This window comes from Rhyacophila brunnea, unplaced genomic scaffold, assembly GCF_057557595.1.
Source record: "Rhyacophila brunnea isolate RB1 unplaced genomic scaffold, BYU_Rbru_1.0 scaffold_4, whole genome shotgun sequence".
In the NCBI taxonomy this organism is placed as follows: Eukaryota; Metazoa; Arthropoda; class Insecta; order Trichoptera; family Rhyacophilidae; genus Rhyacophila; species Rhyacophila brunnea.
The window spans coordinates 18,089,926-18,106,854 of NW_028233068.1; the positions used below are offsets into that span (position 1 = coordinate 18,089,926).

Sequence of the window (16,929 nt, forward strand, 5' to 3'; positions counted from 1 at the left end):
GTGCAGTGTGAATGAATAAATCTTTTTATTTAAGCCTTAAAAACTAACAGACATATTTTTAAAAGATCAACATGACCTCAGTCGAATATAACTTTAAATTGCTTACAATGTATTCGCAGTTATGTCAGTTATAATATGGAATCCATTATTATGTACCTATTATTTCTTCTAAGTCTATTTAACAAACCGGATAAGTGATATATTAAAAAAGATACATAATATCGACAAAATCTAACAAAAATTACATGCATAATTATATGCTAGTAATATTACGTAGTACTTATATAAATATACAATACATATTATATGTTTTAAATTTGCCAAAATCGCAAGAAAATATAATATTTTTCATTTCTTATGACTTGTTTTTGTAAACAAATTATTAAAAATATTACGAAAAGATGTAATATGGACCCATTTTATTTTGCTTATATTTTATTGGATAAGGTTTTTATAATGCATGTTCTAATTTGAAAATATAATTCGATGAAAAGCATAAACTTATGTCAAAACTAATTGGTGGATTTATCCACTTTTGAAAATCGCAATCCCTTTGTTTATCGAGTTGGAAAACTTATCAATACAAGTTAGTATGACATTCAATAAAATCGACATATTATTACCTAAGTATATAATTATATGCAAACCACTGTGGCAAAAACGACTCTTCTCATAGTAGAAGAATAAATACAGATGCATTTCCTCTAAATGGAATCTATTTGACACGTAATGTAAATAATTTTATTAAATATGGACAATTAATAAATAATAAGACGATAGCGACACACAATCTGTTTATGTGAATCGAATGACATTCACGGATTAAATTATTATCTAGCATAAAATGACTACGTAAATTTGTTAATAAATGCTCAGGTATTTATTTCAACTGTGATAGCAGTATCAAAATGCATACTATACAAGTATATAATATAATTAAATACGCGATATAATCCGACACCATTAAAAATTACACAAACTTTTAATAATTGTTGATTCCAATTTGTCTGTACAAATATAAGATAACAAAAATAACTGCATTAGATTGTAGGTATTAAAGATTTAAAAAAAAAACAGGCGATACACACGAACTACTTTTAATCGTGTTTAAAGGAATAAAAGTTGACAGAAATTTAGTGTAAATACTATCAAAACATCTTTGAACGATTCATATCTTTAATCTATAAAGTGAAGCAAAATCAATGACGAGTATGCTATTTTGAATTCGCTTTAGAAAACTTATACCTATTTTCAATATTAAATGTAAGTGGCGAATATTGCCTGCTGGACGAAAGTCAACGATGATATCCGTAACAAGGTAAAAGAATAATACAACAGACAGTTAAGATTACAGACCCAATAGAGCGTTAAACAATCGCTTAGTATTGACACTTTGGCACTATCGCCAAGTCCATACATTTAACGCAGTATTATTGGAGGTCTCAGACTAATAATATAAAAAAGAGTGGCTATTGTTCGGCAAAATAAAGCTGTGTTTCTTGCATATAACGCACAGTAGAACCTCAATTTTATTATTATAAACTTAACCATGCAACGTTATACCATCATGTCTTCTCAATCCGGCTACCAAATTTAAACACAACATAGTTAACCACATTTTCTACTAAATTAAGTAAACATAATTACCACTAACTTTATATTTAACAAAAAAACTATAAATTTCAGCAATACGTGCTCGCAGTTTTTAAATGAATGTAGTCAAGCAAATCAATATTTACCGGCGACGTGTACATAACATATTTAATTCAGCCGTAGAAAATCTATCTTACTCTTACGCATATACCGGAGATGTAATGCTTTCTCAGTCGCACTTATGGTTCGAATTTGTTCAGGCATTGTTGGAGGTCAAGAACGACTATATCTATATAACGATAACAGCATTATATTGTAATTATTAAGTTGATGACATAAGTAAATTAAATGATCAATAACTTTGTTTAACATGGAATTGCAAAAATGAACAACATTGTATGTCATAATTTAAAAATAATAACGTGTCAGCACTCGAGTGCAGTCTGCGCGACTATAAAGACAACATAATGCAGCCTAAAAATTAATGAAAGATAGCCAACGATTGGGAGGGGCGGTATTACACGGGGGATAACGTCACAGATTACTCGGAAGTAATATCTCTTCAGGGAATCAAAACTCATCAAGACCCAACCGACCAGTATAATCACTATTATGAATTTTTAATTACACCACCAAGACCTCGTAATTACGTTAATAATGCAAACTTCTTCGGAATCACCTAGGCCGTGTATCCAAGCATGAGATTTAGTAAATTTTGTTTATTTTAATATTGTAGCTGTATCGTGTAGGTATAATTTATAACCATGACTAATTATGAAGTTCGTAGGTAGAGTACGACGTTTTATAACTTTACACTATCGTCAGCTGAATGCAGAACTATTAATTCTAACTCACATTTGAAATATTTTACAGTAGAGCTTTTTGAAACAGCCTACGTCAGTTATTTATTAATAATAGACAAATATATGCACCATTTTTTTCATCAATAATCCCTCTAAAATATAATGCGTACATTTATACAGAGAAATAATAAATACTTTCAGTAATTTGTCTCAAAGATCTCTCTTGTAAAATATTTAAATTACCTACCTATAAGTTAGAATAGTTCTGCATTCAGCTGACGGACTTTTTTGCACTTTACACTACACTGATCCCCTCTTTTGCCTGATTACCTCGGATAAAATTAGATCAAACGATATTCACTTGTATTAATATATGTAGTGATAAATAAATAAATAGATAATATTTATGTAATTTTTTTTTTTTTAATATACCTACCTATTACATTATTTTTACCCTAGAGCCGAAGTGCAAAATTATGAAGCGTATACTCTAGTACCCACATAACAGATTAATAAATATGATTCCGATAGACTATATACACGACATTTTGAAGCAGAGTTTTGAATGTGTGAGTGTCGTGCGAAAATGAAATACACATTATAGATGAGTAGTAGTGTATTTTGCAACCTTCAAATACACCAATATTGAATGAGCGTCAGTGCATAAATGAATGAGCATGAGAACCATATTTTATTTTAAAGTAGGTACATTTTTGTGAATTTTCACTTTTTTCAATAAGTAGAAATTTCTAAATCCTACATTTTCTTATGATCTTACATATTTAATACATCTATGGATCTTACGCCAGTATCACTTTAGAGAGATAGATTATATCGGTGTACCTACAAAATAGATTAATAGATTAACGTGTTCCCTGGGTGTAGGTAGCCCACATTTGACAAAAAATAGAAAATAAAAAACAACAGCGTTTTCCAGCTTACAGTGAAAATTAAAATCAGATTCGATGTAGATTTTTTCTTAGTCAATACCAGTGTGCTATTGTTTTTACGATATTTAAAAATATAGTCATCATCATCATTAGCCTGAACTATCCACAACTGAATGAAGTTATTCAAGTTGATTTCAGTCCCTTACAGTCCTGTGCATTGCGTTGCCACGTACTTCTGTAGAACTTGAATAGATCGTCGATTTAGCGACCTCTAGTCTTTCGGACAACTCTACATCTTAAGATGGTTAGATTTATCTAGCGAGGACATATCATTCTGAAGTTTGTTACAACGCATAGGGGCCTTATTCCCTCTCGCGATATATCCAGTATGCACCATTCTACACCACGTTATACATAAATTACGTTATGCTACTCTTAAAATTCTGGATATTTTTTTTACTGAGAACAATTTCTTAATTATTATATTATTTCCATGAAAACTACAGTATTCTATGGTCACAACGCTTTGGGTGGGTCTATCTGTGTCGCGCAACAGATACAGTGGTAATAATTAAATTTAACGGGAACCAATGCAACAGTGAACGCCTCACATCCAATTTTTCGCGTAGCCAGTTTTATCAGTATTATCACTATTATCAGATAATCATCACAATGCTACTAGGTAGTTCGTTATTGAGTTCAAACAGTCAATAATTAAGATTCTGCTAAAATATAAGTTTAGTTTCACAAACCATCATTTAAATTTAAATTAATTAATGGTCAATATCGGGTCTTTTATTTTAAATACATAGAATACAAGTTTCATAAATGTGAGATAAATAAAGAATATTACAGTATGAGTATTTGAATATTTGAATATTTGAGATACTGATCTTATACAGGTGAGTGAGTTTATGTGACCGTGGGACAATAATGCGGTCCGGAAAAAATGAGGAAAAGTGAATCGTTTTAATCAAGCTTAAACGAGTTCAATGACATTAGTAAACACTAATTAAATATAATCAAATATCTACGGCCTACGCGATAAGAATTTGACATTGGAAAGAATTGATATTGATGAAATCCTACCAATCCAGACAAGACAGTCGTTGGCGGAAGCCGAAATATGTCAGACAATAATATCAAAAACCGTTGACATAGCAAGTGTTCCATTTCTTTCATATCCCGTCACCCCCCACAAAGCGAACTGTCAAATACGTGGTCACGTGCTCGATGACACACACCGACACGTGAATCCCGACGCACACACTGACACACATGGTTCATAAAAATAGAACCACCGAAAGAAATAAACATTCGTGAGTCATGTTGGTCACGAACACTATTTTGTTGAAAGGACTATACTGCGTCAAAAGTTTCAAAACTGGTTACAAAACTTTTTAGTAAAATTCACATGCATGACTAGAATGGTGAATATACTTAAATGTTTTAATGCATTCGAAATTTTATGGACGTTGATCTGAATTTGGTAAAATGACTTTAAGTGTAGGTACGAGTACCTAATAAATTGAACGATCGTTTTTTAGAATCATTTTATTTCGACTATGTCCGATCCTAATAAGATCATATGGGCCTCCACAGAGTGGAGGTTTGTGTTTAACAGATTTTATTTTTACGAGAAATGGATGTCAGCCACTTGCTAAACCTATTAGGTCCATACTCGGACTAATACACAAATTGAAAAACAATATGTGTACTTTGCCAGACCCAGGATTCGAACCTGGGACCCACGACGCTATAGGTCGACGCTTAAGCCGCGCGGTCATCATGGGTACATTGGTGGATCGTACAGTGCAGGATAACCTACCTACCATAAAATTTCTAAATTATGTTAGAAAATAAAATTTTAATACGAATAAAATCGTTTAAAAATTAATCGCTCGGAGCTGAACCGAAAACCAGAACCGAACCGATCTCATATATTTTTACAAGAAGCTTGAACGAAAACCGAAATGAAAGAAAAACGGTTCGAAGGCCTGGTTTATAAGTTTTTTTTGCACGAAAGCGTCATATATAAGGGTTGTCCAAGAATTAAAGATCTTTATTATTAAAGAAATCAGGAAAATTTTAATTTTACAAAAAAAGTATACGACATTTTAGGTACATATCCCCGCTATTTTTCGACGCAGTCCCCGTTACGATCGATGCACTTGGTGAGCCATGGCACTAGATTCTTGATTCCCTTGTAGAACTCTGGTGCCGCCGTCTTCAAAAATGTTCTCATCTCTTCCTCCACGTTCTTGTCGGTCGTTTTTCGGCTAAATGTTGCTTCAGGTGAAGAAAAAGAAGGAAATAACTCGGCGCCAGGTCGGGGTGCTATGAGCAGGATGACGGAGGACATCCCATTTGAACGAGTCCAAAAGCGCGGTGGTGACGTTGGCTAGGTGAGCCGAGCGTTGTCGTGCAGCAAACAGACGCCATTGGTCAGCTTTCCTTGTCGCATGTTTTCGATAGCCTTTCGGAGGTTTTTTTTTAACATTTGGCAATAACGATCAGCGTTGATGGTTGTCCATTGTGACAAAAAATCGTAAAAAATAACGTTTTTTCGATCCCAAAACACGGTTGCCATGATTTTCCGGCTTGAGATTGTCTGACCTCCTTCTTCTCCCGTCCTCATCATGAATACTCGCTCTACCACACGAAAACTCAGCACACCACTTCCTGACATTCCTCCGCTGGTTCATCACATTACCATAATTGGATGTGAGACGACGATGGATTTCAACAGGGTGGACTCTCTCCTGGTTGAGAAACCGTATGATTGAACGCACCTCGCAGGTGGCGGGATTCGATAGCGGAGCGTCCATCTCAAACGGATGCAAAAGTCATACTGAAGCAGCTACCGTACCGGCTCACCACTCGTTCTGGAAAGGTACGTCTACGCTACAAGCCAATGCTGACATCTTTTGAGAAAAAACATCCGCGACGCGAATGAATAAGGGTCTTTAATTCTTGGGACAACCCTCGTAGTTACCCAAAAAAAGATCCAAAATCGTCATGGATACAATTAACTCAACATTTATATTTATACACCGGGATGTCAGTTTTTGAAACTAGACAGCAATTCTTGGCGGTTGCACGACGTGTATCGTAATAATAAAACTTAAAGATAGACCTTGCACGTACACATTGTCACAAGTGAGTAAGTAGGGATGTCATACAGAATGAAAAAGTATTGATGGGTGTCGTCGTACCGAAAACAAGTATCGATACACATAATTTATTATCCCATCGAAAGAATATTTTTAAAAGTAAGTATTTCTTCACATTCATTCAAAATACAAAACCGATTTTTAAAAAGGATTGATACTTGGTATCAATATCGATACTGGAATCTATCAAAAGACAAGTACCAGGCGACACGTTTGACATCCCTAATAGGTAGTAATGCTAGTCGAGGTGAGTTGCGTTTTTTTTAGTATTTAATATGCAGTACAGATGATATTTTTATTACAAGTTACGCATGTATTATTAGACGTAGTATGTAGAAGTGCAGAGCAGCGTTTCTCAAAATTTTGAGGGCTGCGGCCCGGTATCTTTCAGAATTTTTTAGCGATCTGATCTCCAAATAACTGTCATTAGTGACTACTGCGAGGGCGTCAAAATATATATATATATATATATATATTAAATTAAGACGATTTTTTGAGTAAGTAATTAAAAAAGTATGAAAATTATAAACCTACAAAGCGTTTTATTTCCATTTATTATTTTTTAAATACCGAACTGGAAACATTGGTATAGGTATACACACTGTATAATGTACCTATATAAATTTCTCTGGACGTCGTGAATTATCCGAGATTTTCCGATACACCGACCATTTACGTTTAGGCACCCGGTATTGTGAACTAAATATTATTGAGTTCTGCTCAATAGATATTATCAGAATACAGCATAGAACATAGATCAGTGGTGGCGAACCTATGGCACGCGAATGTTTTATTTTAAAGAGAAAAAAACCCATAATGATAATAAATGACAGATCGCATTCTATAAGAAATAGCAGGAAAATATTCAAGAATAAGCATTACGTTTAATGTAAATATATAATTGTATAGGTCGGTCCGTAAGCTTTATTCGTCACATATAATATTATCGCAATAACCTCATCAGGCGGCGGAGCAAGCCGCGCTGCGAACCTTTGATTTTGGTCGATTTACAATAATTGAGACCACTGTAGCGACATAATGCCCAATCTGGTTGGAGCAATTTCGGTGTTAATTTGTGCTTAAAGAACCAAAGTCAGTATTACAGTAACAAACAATTTCATTTCTACCCACAAAAATGGCTGTTCCAAATAAGAATCAAAAACTTGGTAGTAGTAATTCCGGCAGACAGTTTCAAAATTGGTGGTCCGAAACGTATGGCGTAATTGAAGAAAAGTCATAAAACTATAAATATTGTGTGCTATGGCACTGTAAGTGGTATCTATAAAATGATCATTTTTATTATAATTCTTAAAAACCACTTTTACCCATGAAAAACTGCTCGGCACGTCAGTTAAAAAATATTATTTAGAAAATTTTGTAAAGTAGAAAGGTTCACCTCCCCTGATATAGATTATAATATACCGGGTGCTGGTATTGTATCCGTAAACATAATAAGAGAGACGCACTTTCTAATGTGATTCGTCTAATTGGGATGATACTGATGACGGTATACACGAAAAGTCATGATGTAAGGTTTCGGAAGTGGTCTTAGCTTCTACACTACTAATTAAAATCAATCTCCGTTGTATCTATAATAAACCTTCCTATTGTCATACATAGTAAAAGTTGAGAAACACTATTTCTGATCTTTTAAACCACGCTGTGAGGGTCAAAAATTAATCTTCTGTGGGACAACGGTATAGTAAAATATTATGTAAATATGTACAATATTATCATGATTAGCAAACTATAATTAATTAGATTCATTTTAAAATATTCATAATATACAACTGAGAAAGGTAAGTTAAGATAACAATACAACTTCAACGTTAACTTGATAAGCAGAACGTAAAACGGAAGGAACGTTTTTATTCCGGGTTCATAATATTATTAATATTATTATGATCAAGGCGAGTATGCTATTTCAAAAAGTATGGTTGTAGTAACTGAAGGATATTCATGCATAGTTTTTATTACAATAGCAATTTATCATTTGCAACAGGAACTTTAAATGTGTCTTATTTAATTCTATAACAATGTCTATAAGAGCCATATCTGGAATATTCTTCAATACCTATATAGATACTATATTCTTGCCAGCACCCGCCCGAGAATAGACACGGCGACCAACCACAGTTGTCGGTGGTAGCGGTACGTTACGGACTGCATGTTCCATACTGTTACTATAGAACGTCCGGATACGCCTTGTAACGTGCGACAATGGCTGCGACTTGGGATTAACGATTGAGCGATCTAGTCCCGTGTACGACATACCGTGGATATAATTATTATATTGAGATTGTTTAGCGGTATTTCAAGGTACGTGAGATTGGAAATATAACGTTCAGATTAATTAAATGTTCACTCTTCTGAGTCCTGATATCATGGCCCCCACATCCTGACACAGGTCCCCAGGTCAGGATCTATGCCGGCCCATCTACCAATTACTAAGGGCAGAGTGATGTCGTACACCGGTGGTTACCAACTGGTCTGGACTATGGACTATAATACAATACAAAATCGAGTACATACTACAAACTACACGTTGGATATAAAATAACGCCGCAGGCGACTTTTTTTTACTATTTATAACGAAAATGATTTGATCTAATGATACCATAATTAACATTTAGATAAAGAAAAACCTGAAACGCTGTTTTACAGTATTTTGGATAAAATAAATTAGTTGAAATGATGATACTAGACGATAATGCAATGTGACTAATATAATAATTTAATTGAATAAAACAAACGTCAATATTTCATAAAGTCGCTTTTGTTTTCTGTTAATTACTTCTTAGCTGGCCGACCGGCGAAGCTGGGCTTCCAGGCTAGAGCTGCGCCAGACCCCTCCCTATTGTGGGCGCCATGCCCGAGGTATTCATACAGTGGGGCTTCTATATCAAGTCTTCAACGCCATCAAGGTCGTTCAGGAACTAAAACCCCGCATTTACCTACCTCGCGTCCATAAAAATATTATGTAGGTACAACACATAATGTAATTTTTGACATATTGTAGACAATCTTGGAGCGCAAAAGTGGGACGTTGATTTGCATGGAAAAATGCTAAATTGCAAAAAAAACAAACATGCACCGAGCTCGGAAGAGTAAAAAAGAAACAAGATATTCGATATCAAATAATACGCGAGATTGGGAGTTTTATTGGGTGTTTTAGAAATGACATCAGGGAGTGACCTCTGGCCACTGCGAACATTGGTTTTGAAGGTGATGTGATGAAATGATTTGTTTGTGCAAAATATACATATTATGAAAAGATGTCTATGTGGTATTCAATCAGTGCGCCGCGACCCTTAGTGGCGTCGCAAGCTTTTTGAAAAATGTAATAATTCAGACTATGTTAATACAACGCCCTGTTTGCACAATCACATTGATTGATAGTTTTATTGTTGCATCTATACATGACTTCCAACGCTTGCTCTCAATTATAAATGTAATACTAGCATAATAAAACTGGAGTTATTTCATCGAATAATATAAGCTTTTAGAGTAGATTCTGTTGAGCAAAATTTTCGCCTAATAATCTGTGTTTCTATATTTAAAATAAAACATATTATTCATCATTTTGCATTTTCATAAAAGCAGGCGATGACTTGACATACAATTTGAGACTAAAAATAATTGGTATTTTTGAGGGCGTCGTAAAAAAATATTTAGACGAAAAATGGGGGCTCAATGCGAAAAACTATGTAAACCACTGGTCGAGTAAACTTCTAGAGGTAAACAACGATATTAATTGTGTGATCTAACATTCAGTACTTAGGTACTTATGTGGAATCACTATTATTCATTATTTGGCAAACATAGAATCCCGACTGATAGTTTATTAGTGTATTTGTGACTGTCATCGGATTCCTGTGATTCAGATCTTGATTATAATATTATTTATTAAATATTCAATTTCACGTAGAATCAGTCAATATATAATATAATTTTGTAATATTATGAGATAGCAAATAAGCAATTTATTGCATACTCATTTCAACATATTATTCCATAGTGACTCGATCAATAAATAGCGGGTCATAATTGATTGGACATGTCACTCGATTATAAGTTCTCGTTAAAAACACATCGCACCGAATTGTCATTTTATTTATTATATTGTATCGATTTTACCCTTGTAATTATTGAAACAGTAAATAAACTCTCGCCTCCTCCATCATCACGAACAACTACTAACGACTTTAATCTGCAACATACACCGCCGAAGGGGAAAACCTGCACATTCATTGATAGATACTTTCACGGTAATATTTTATTAATATACCTACATAATATATAAAAAAAAAACAATAAAAATGTTTCTGTAATAGATTACATAGTTAACAATACGTTTGATAAGGAGGCATCAAAAAACTTGAGTAAAAACGCCACAAACCAGATGCGTTTTTTGCAATGCCTATCGAAAAATGATAGATCTGGCAAAAAAATGCTAAATTGGCAACGTTGTCACTGTTTCGCCATTAATCAATACATTATTTTTTTTATCTTATTATATATATATATATATATTGGTTTATATCGTAACCAAGATACTTGGAAAATATTCTGAAAACAACAATATTAATAATAAACTTGTAAAGATTGTTTTCCAGTGCTACAAAAGGCGCATAATAAAGAGTTCAACGCCCACATAAATATTATTCTTTGCTTCAAAATTTATCGACAATACGAAAAACTTCGATATTGCTGTCTGTCTGTTCACGGAAGTTTTAATTACCTACGTAGGCAGCATAATCAAAAAGATATATATTATATAATATGTTGTACCTACTATTCTAGGTACTTACTATATTACTCGGAAAACCTAACCGATTTAAAAAAAAAAAAATTAAACGGTACATGTTCAAACACGCGCGTCAATATCATTTTACTCCCTACTTCAATTATAGTTTGTCAATTTATGGCTACGGCCGTATGTTGTAGCTTAACCACTGGGGAATGACAAAAGAAATGGCGTATTTCAAAAAAACACTACCTTATTCGTAGGTCAATAATTATTATAAAGCAATCATTATTCATAAGATGTTTATCACACTTGAATGGTCAAAGACATAGCTTATAATAAGTATCTTTAGAATCATCTTCAAATGTGTTAATCTTGCCGATTTTTTGAATAATAAAATGCCTAATTCTTGTCAAATTTGGGATCACAGAGATTATCAATATAATTTTAAATCGTGAATATTTTACAAAAATTATCTCGTAATAAATTATACTAATGGTTTTATAAATGCGTTTAAAAATTAATAAATGTAAAAAATCTTAACACCACTGCATAGTTATGTACCGAAATATGACTATATTCTAAAACATTAGAGCGAGAGGTTTAAAAGAATACTGTTTTATGTAACAAAAATACTTTATGCAGTCATCAAATGTTTAAAATAACTATAAAGGATAATAAGGCTTCAAAATTATATAAATAGTTTATCTAAAACGTTTAAGGAGTGTCCAGGATCATGGTTTGAAAATACAATAAAAACTCAATTTTGACCTACGACGAGCACGTGGGCCGTTAAATATAAAGACCCCCGCGCATTTTCATGTATCTAATCTACGCCTCCGACCCCCGATATAGTCCGTAACACTGTAGACAGCGCTATAAAATCATAGCAAAGATAATATAATGGTAATCGTATAATAATAAAAATTGCAGATGGTGTTGGTTAGTTTTAAAAAATATTTGATTAAGCCATATCTTAAACAAACCACAGTTGAAAAAAAAATCTTCAATCTATAAAATATCTAAAATTATGGTTTGCTTACCCAGGGATTTATTGAAATTTCTAAACTAACCATCTGCAAATTGTATTAGTACAATGAAAACAACTGTGTAGTATTTATGTCGACTCTCAACAGCCTACATCCACCCTTCACCACTGATATATACATACTGTTGGGTATTTATATTCCCAACGTTTTTCTTTATTTTTGTTGTTAATTGTTAAAAATTGATAGTAATATTATGTATATTATGTACCTAACTTGATAAATGTTATTAATAATATTTTTGCTTCAGCACAGTAATTCCCAACCGGGTCCGCGGAACTCTCGTGCTCGGTGAAGTGTGCCAGGGGTTCCACAGGAATTCGCAAAAGTTTGTGAAAAAAGTACGAACGTTACACAAAGTACACGTTGACATATTAATGACATCAAAGTAGATAGTTGTATTGTGTAGAAATGTTTAGATGACGCATGTAAGAAATATATTTTTAGACATTTAGAAGTCAATCAATTGGATAGTAAACGTATTTATTACTGCATTAAAAAGTTTTCCACATTGTAACACAGTTGGCTGGATTCAAACCAGGAATATTTTGGGGTGTGTCTGATTGTTGATGTGAATGATATTGGTACCTGACCCTTTCATCATATAAACTCTTAAGAAATGCGACATTTGTATTTAAAACCTAAAAAGTATTATTGATTTCTTTGTCAGTCATTTACAAGTTTGAGATCAGTCGATATGGGAAACACAATAATGTATTATATAGTTACTCACACCAATAATCATCGTCATACATAATGATCAGGACCGGTTTCGTCTGCATCTGGATGTGATCATTATTAAATTATGTGGAGTAAATACTGAGTAGGTACATATATTATATATTTTAATTAAATAATACTAAGAATTCGTAAACACAATTAAAATGGCACAGTCAATTAATACAAAGAACTCGACATTTTATTAACAGTAAACAGGAGGGGGAGAATTCAATATGTACATAAATAATATGTAATTAATTGCATATTTCACTAAGTTGGGTAGTACTAAACCATTTTAAAAATTAAAAAAATATATTTGCATACATAATATTAAATACCCAATAATAACATAGCATTGTATAATAAATAGACTACTGTCTATTTTCCCAGAATAGAAATAGCGTCATCGTGATAGATACAGCGGCCGTATAGAATGTAATAATCCTTTGATTCGATGTAAATTTGTAAATGATCCATTAAACCACTCTCAATATGGAAACTACACTTGGTATTGAAAATTATTTCAATATCAATCCGATCAGCCGATCGAAATCGCGGGCACGTTTTCTCAAATCCACTTATAAAATTGATAAATAATATTATGTACATAAATATTTACTAACTGTTACGTGATAATGGATATTTTTAATCTACAAAAATAATGTTTAAAATAAACGAATACTTTCAGCCGAAAATCGCAACGTTAAATGTTTTTTTGCAAATGAAAAATAGTCAATTAACTATTTTTACAGGTAAATATAATCAGCAAAATTAGTAGAATCGCGTGCGTAGGAATGGACTAGTGATGTATGTGGATTTGATTTATGATACTCGTTCGCGAAAAAAACATTTCGATGAGCAAACATAACTTACAAAGAAGGTCATGTTAAAAGAATGTTAGAAATAAGGTCATTCAAAATAATGACCCAAGTGGTTTCCTTAGAGGGAGAGTGAATAGATTTGAGATGGTAGTAGTTTGTAGTCGCATGTGAAGACTTGGTGAAGAGTGGCGTGGGTTATGAGTTTTGTGGAGAGCTGTCGAGAACCCCAGCCCGGTGTGCACCGCGGTGGAGAAGAAGATTAGAGAAATGTTCCAGATTTCTATGATAGTAATGGCATAAATAAACCATGTCTACATATTAGTACATATGTATCTCTGAAAGCGATTTGCAGGGTTGGGTTCATAAAAACCAATTTCGCGCGAACAGTTTGTGGAGGGTCACATTTTCTATGTTAGAGCGGTATGAATAGGAAAAATAAGACTTGAGGCTCAACGTAGAGAAGTCATATAAGATTTTGTATTACAACATTGGATGGTGTAGAAAAAAAAATATATATTATGTGTGCTGGCAGCATTTTTTGTAAAAAAAAAAAAAAAGCTGTTTTGACTAAAATACATAATATTATTAATGTGTGTTTTTCTACTAACACTATTAAGTGCTGTCTCATTATATATTAAAAAAAAATGTTTGAAAAACTGTTGCGAGGCGTTGTCATCTCAGTGCAGATAGTGAAATAAATCTCACAGCAGAAAGATTCTGCAATGAGAAAGTACTTAAATCTAATTTACTCCTTAGAAACAGTTTTCGTGTACTCAGGCTTCATCGCAGCAGAAGTGTTATACCCCTTTACACGTGCATGGATTTAGTAAGAAAAAGTATGGGTAAACATGTATTATCTTACAGTTGGCAATATTGCATGCATGAATTAAAAAAGTTTGGAAGGTTTTGAATTTTCATGCGACAGTAAGATTTTTTCGATCTGTGCCAGCGCAGTAGAACGATAGTAGCGAACCTGCCGGCAAAAAAACGAACTACGAACGAATTTTCAGGTTGACCGATTTTCACTACCTGTCAAATAATACGAAATAGTACTTACCATAAAATGACAACATCGCGTCTCGCTCACTCTTGAAGAATGAGATCGGAGAGACAGTCAGCACTTTTACGTGTAAACAGTTATTGTCACGATAGTTTAAAATACACACTATTGCCGCCAGTAAATCCATGCACGTGTACAGGCGCTATTATGCTGAGCATCTTTATTTTATATCGCATAAGATGTAACTCTCATTGTAACGAAATTATCAATATCTACTGATTTTAATTGGAAGAAAAAAAATCCAAGTAGCGTACACAAGAGGGAATTTTTCATAACATGGTTTGTATATTGACGCCCGATACTAATCAATGCATACTATTTTATAAGCAATTTACAGTTAAATAATACTCGATTGTATGTAAAATATTTCCATAGTTTCTATAAATAGACACGTAATGCGCTTCCAAGTCGGTGTAGGTTTTAGTCGAAGGCTGATTCGGCATCATCAGGCAAGGTCATGGGCATTTTAGGAAACTACGTAGTAGCGAAGTGCCACTGGAAAACACAGTAGGTACGTATATGTTACGCCGAATGTGCAAAATTGACTATTACATGAAATGGGCAAAATTTTGGCTAATTCATGTAATATTCAAGCCCGTTGCCTTATTCATGAATTAGGTAAATTATCTGCCGAGTACGTGAATTCGCCTAGGTATGGAATTCTTAAACTGTCAACATGACAGTAGAAGATGTAAATTTAATACGGACGGTTTTATTAGTTATAATTGGACATAATATAATATTATTATTATTAGGATAGGTTGGGTTAGGTTAGGTTTTGTAATTCTGAATTCAACTGAATGTCCATTTTGAGGTTAGCTAACAAGTATCAACAAACTATCACAAACATACAATCGACCATTGCACGATTGATACCCAAGCACGAATCAAATCGCGAACAAACCTTTTAATAAAATTCTTCCGTTATCATATTATAGTTCTAGATTTTTTTGCGCATAGTAAATGGATACGAACGTCATTGTAGCTATTGATCGGTATATTTTTATATTATAATCTATGACATTTGAGACATTTAGTTAGTTTGATTAGTTGCAAAAAATACCACCGGAGCGTGACCATCTATTTTGACCATAGATAATATACGTAAATTTTGACCAATGCATGAGCATTTGACACATTTAGTTTAGTTGCAAAAAAACACCACCGTAGCGCAATCTAATTTGTCTAATGCATGAATAAGGCAACGGGCGTGCATTTTTCATGATTTAGCCAAAATTTTGCCCATTTCATGTAATAGTCAATTTCGCACATTCGGCGTAACATATATAAATACATAATATAATAAATAGTAACAGCGAACGTTCATCTGGCCCCCTGTAAGTAAAACTCGATAATATACTCATACAGACATTTTGATGTAATCAGGATCCCGTAAATATCATGACAATGCAGTTTTTAGCCAATGTCCAAGGACCTAGGTCCTAGACAGTATGTAAAAAGTACAAAATACAGCTGCTTCTTGTGTCGCAAGAGGTCATAATGGCTTGACCTTACAATGAAAGAATACTAAGTACCTATCTAAGTGACAAAATAACTTTCATTAATGCTCCTTCCAGCATTCGCGGACTTGCCTTTAAACGTGTAGACAAAATAGATAGGTAGGTACTAAAGGCCATATGCTTAGTCATACTCATTTAAATAAGTAGCGTTGTGCACTGCATAACTCAAATCGGCCAAATAACGAATGGCTCTCCAAAATAGTGGCGGAATTTAGAAAATACAAGTGGCAGATGTAAAAAAATAATAGGCTTCGTACATATTATGTCAATTAAACAATGTATTGAATGTCGTTTAATCGTTCCGACAATGCAAATGACCACCAGTGCCTATAAGGCTATACCTCAGATGAGGCATGGTCTAAAAAGATCGTGGCTAGGCGATGCGCGGATTGCGGGTCGCGGGTGCAAATGACGCATGCCGAACCAAATATAATTTGTCATATAAATCCAACATGCGTCCATTTAATGTTCTGTTTATTGTTCTATTAGTAACAAACCGAGGCCAACTTTGCGGCATTTGAGAAATTTGCAGCGTCGTATGGGGAGCGGGATAGTC

The 16,929-nt window shown here is 33.6% G+C and overlaps 1 protein-coding gene across 1 annotated transcript in view; it reads right to left on the reverse strand.

Moving 5' to 3' along the window:
- The window catches only part of RhoGEF2 (Rho guanine nucleotide exchange factor 2), a 193,492-nt gene that overhangs the window by 99,087 nt on the left and 77,476 nt on the right, over positions 1–16,929 (reverse strand). The gene's annotated exons all lie outside the window — the stretch shown is intronic.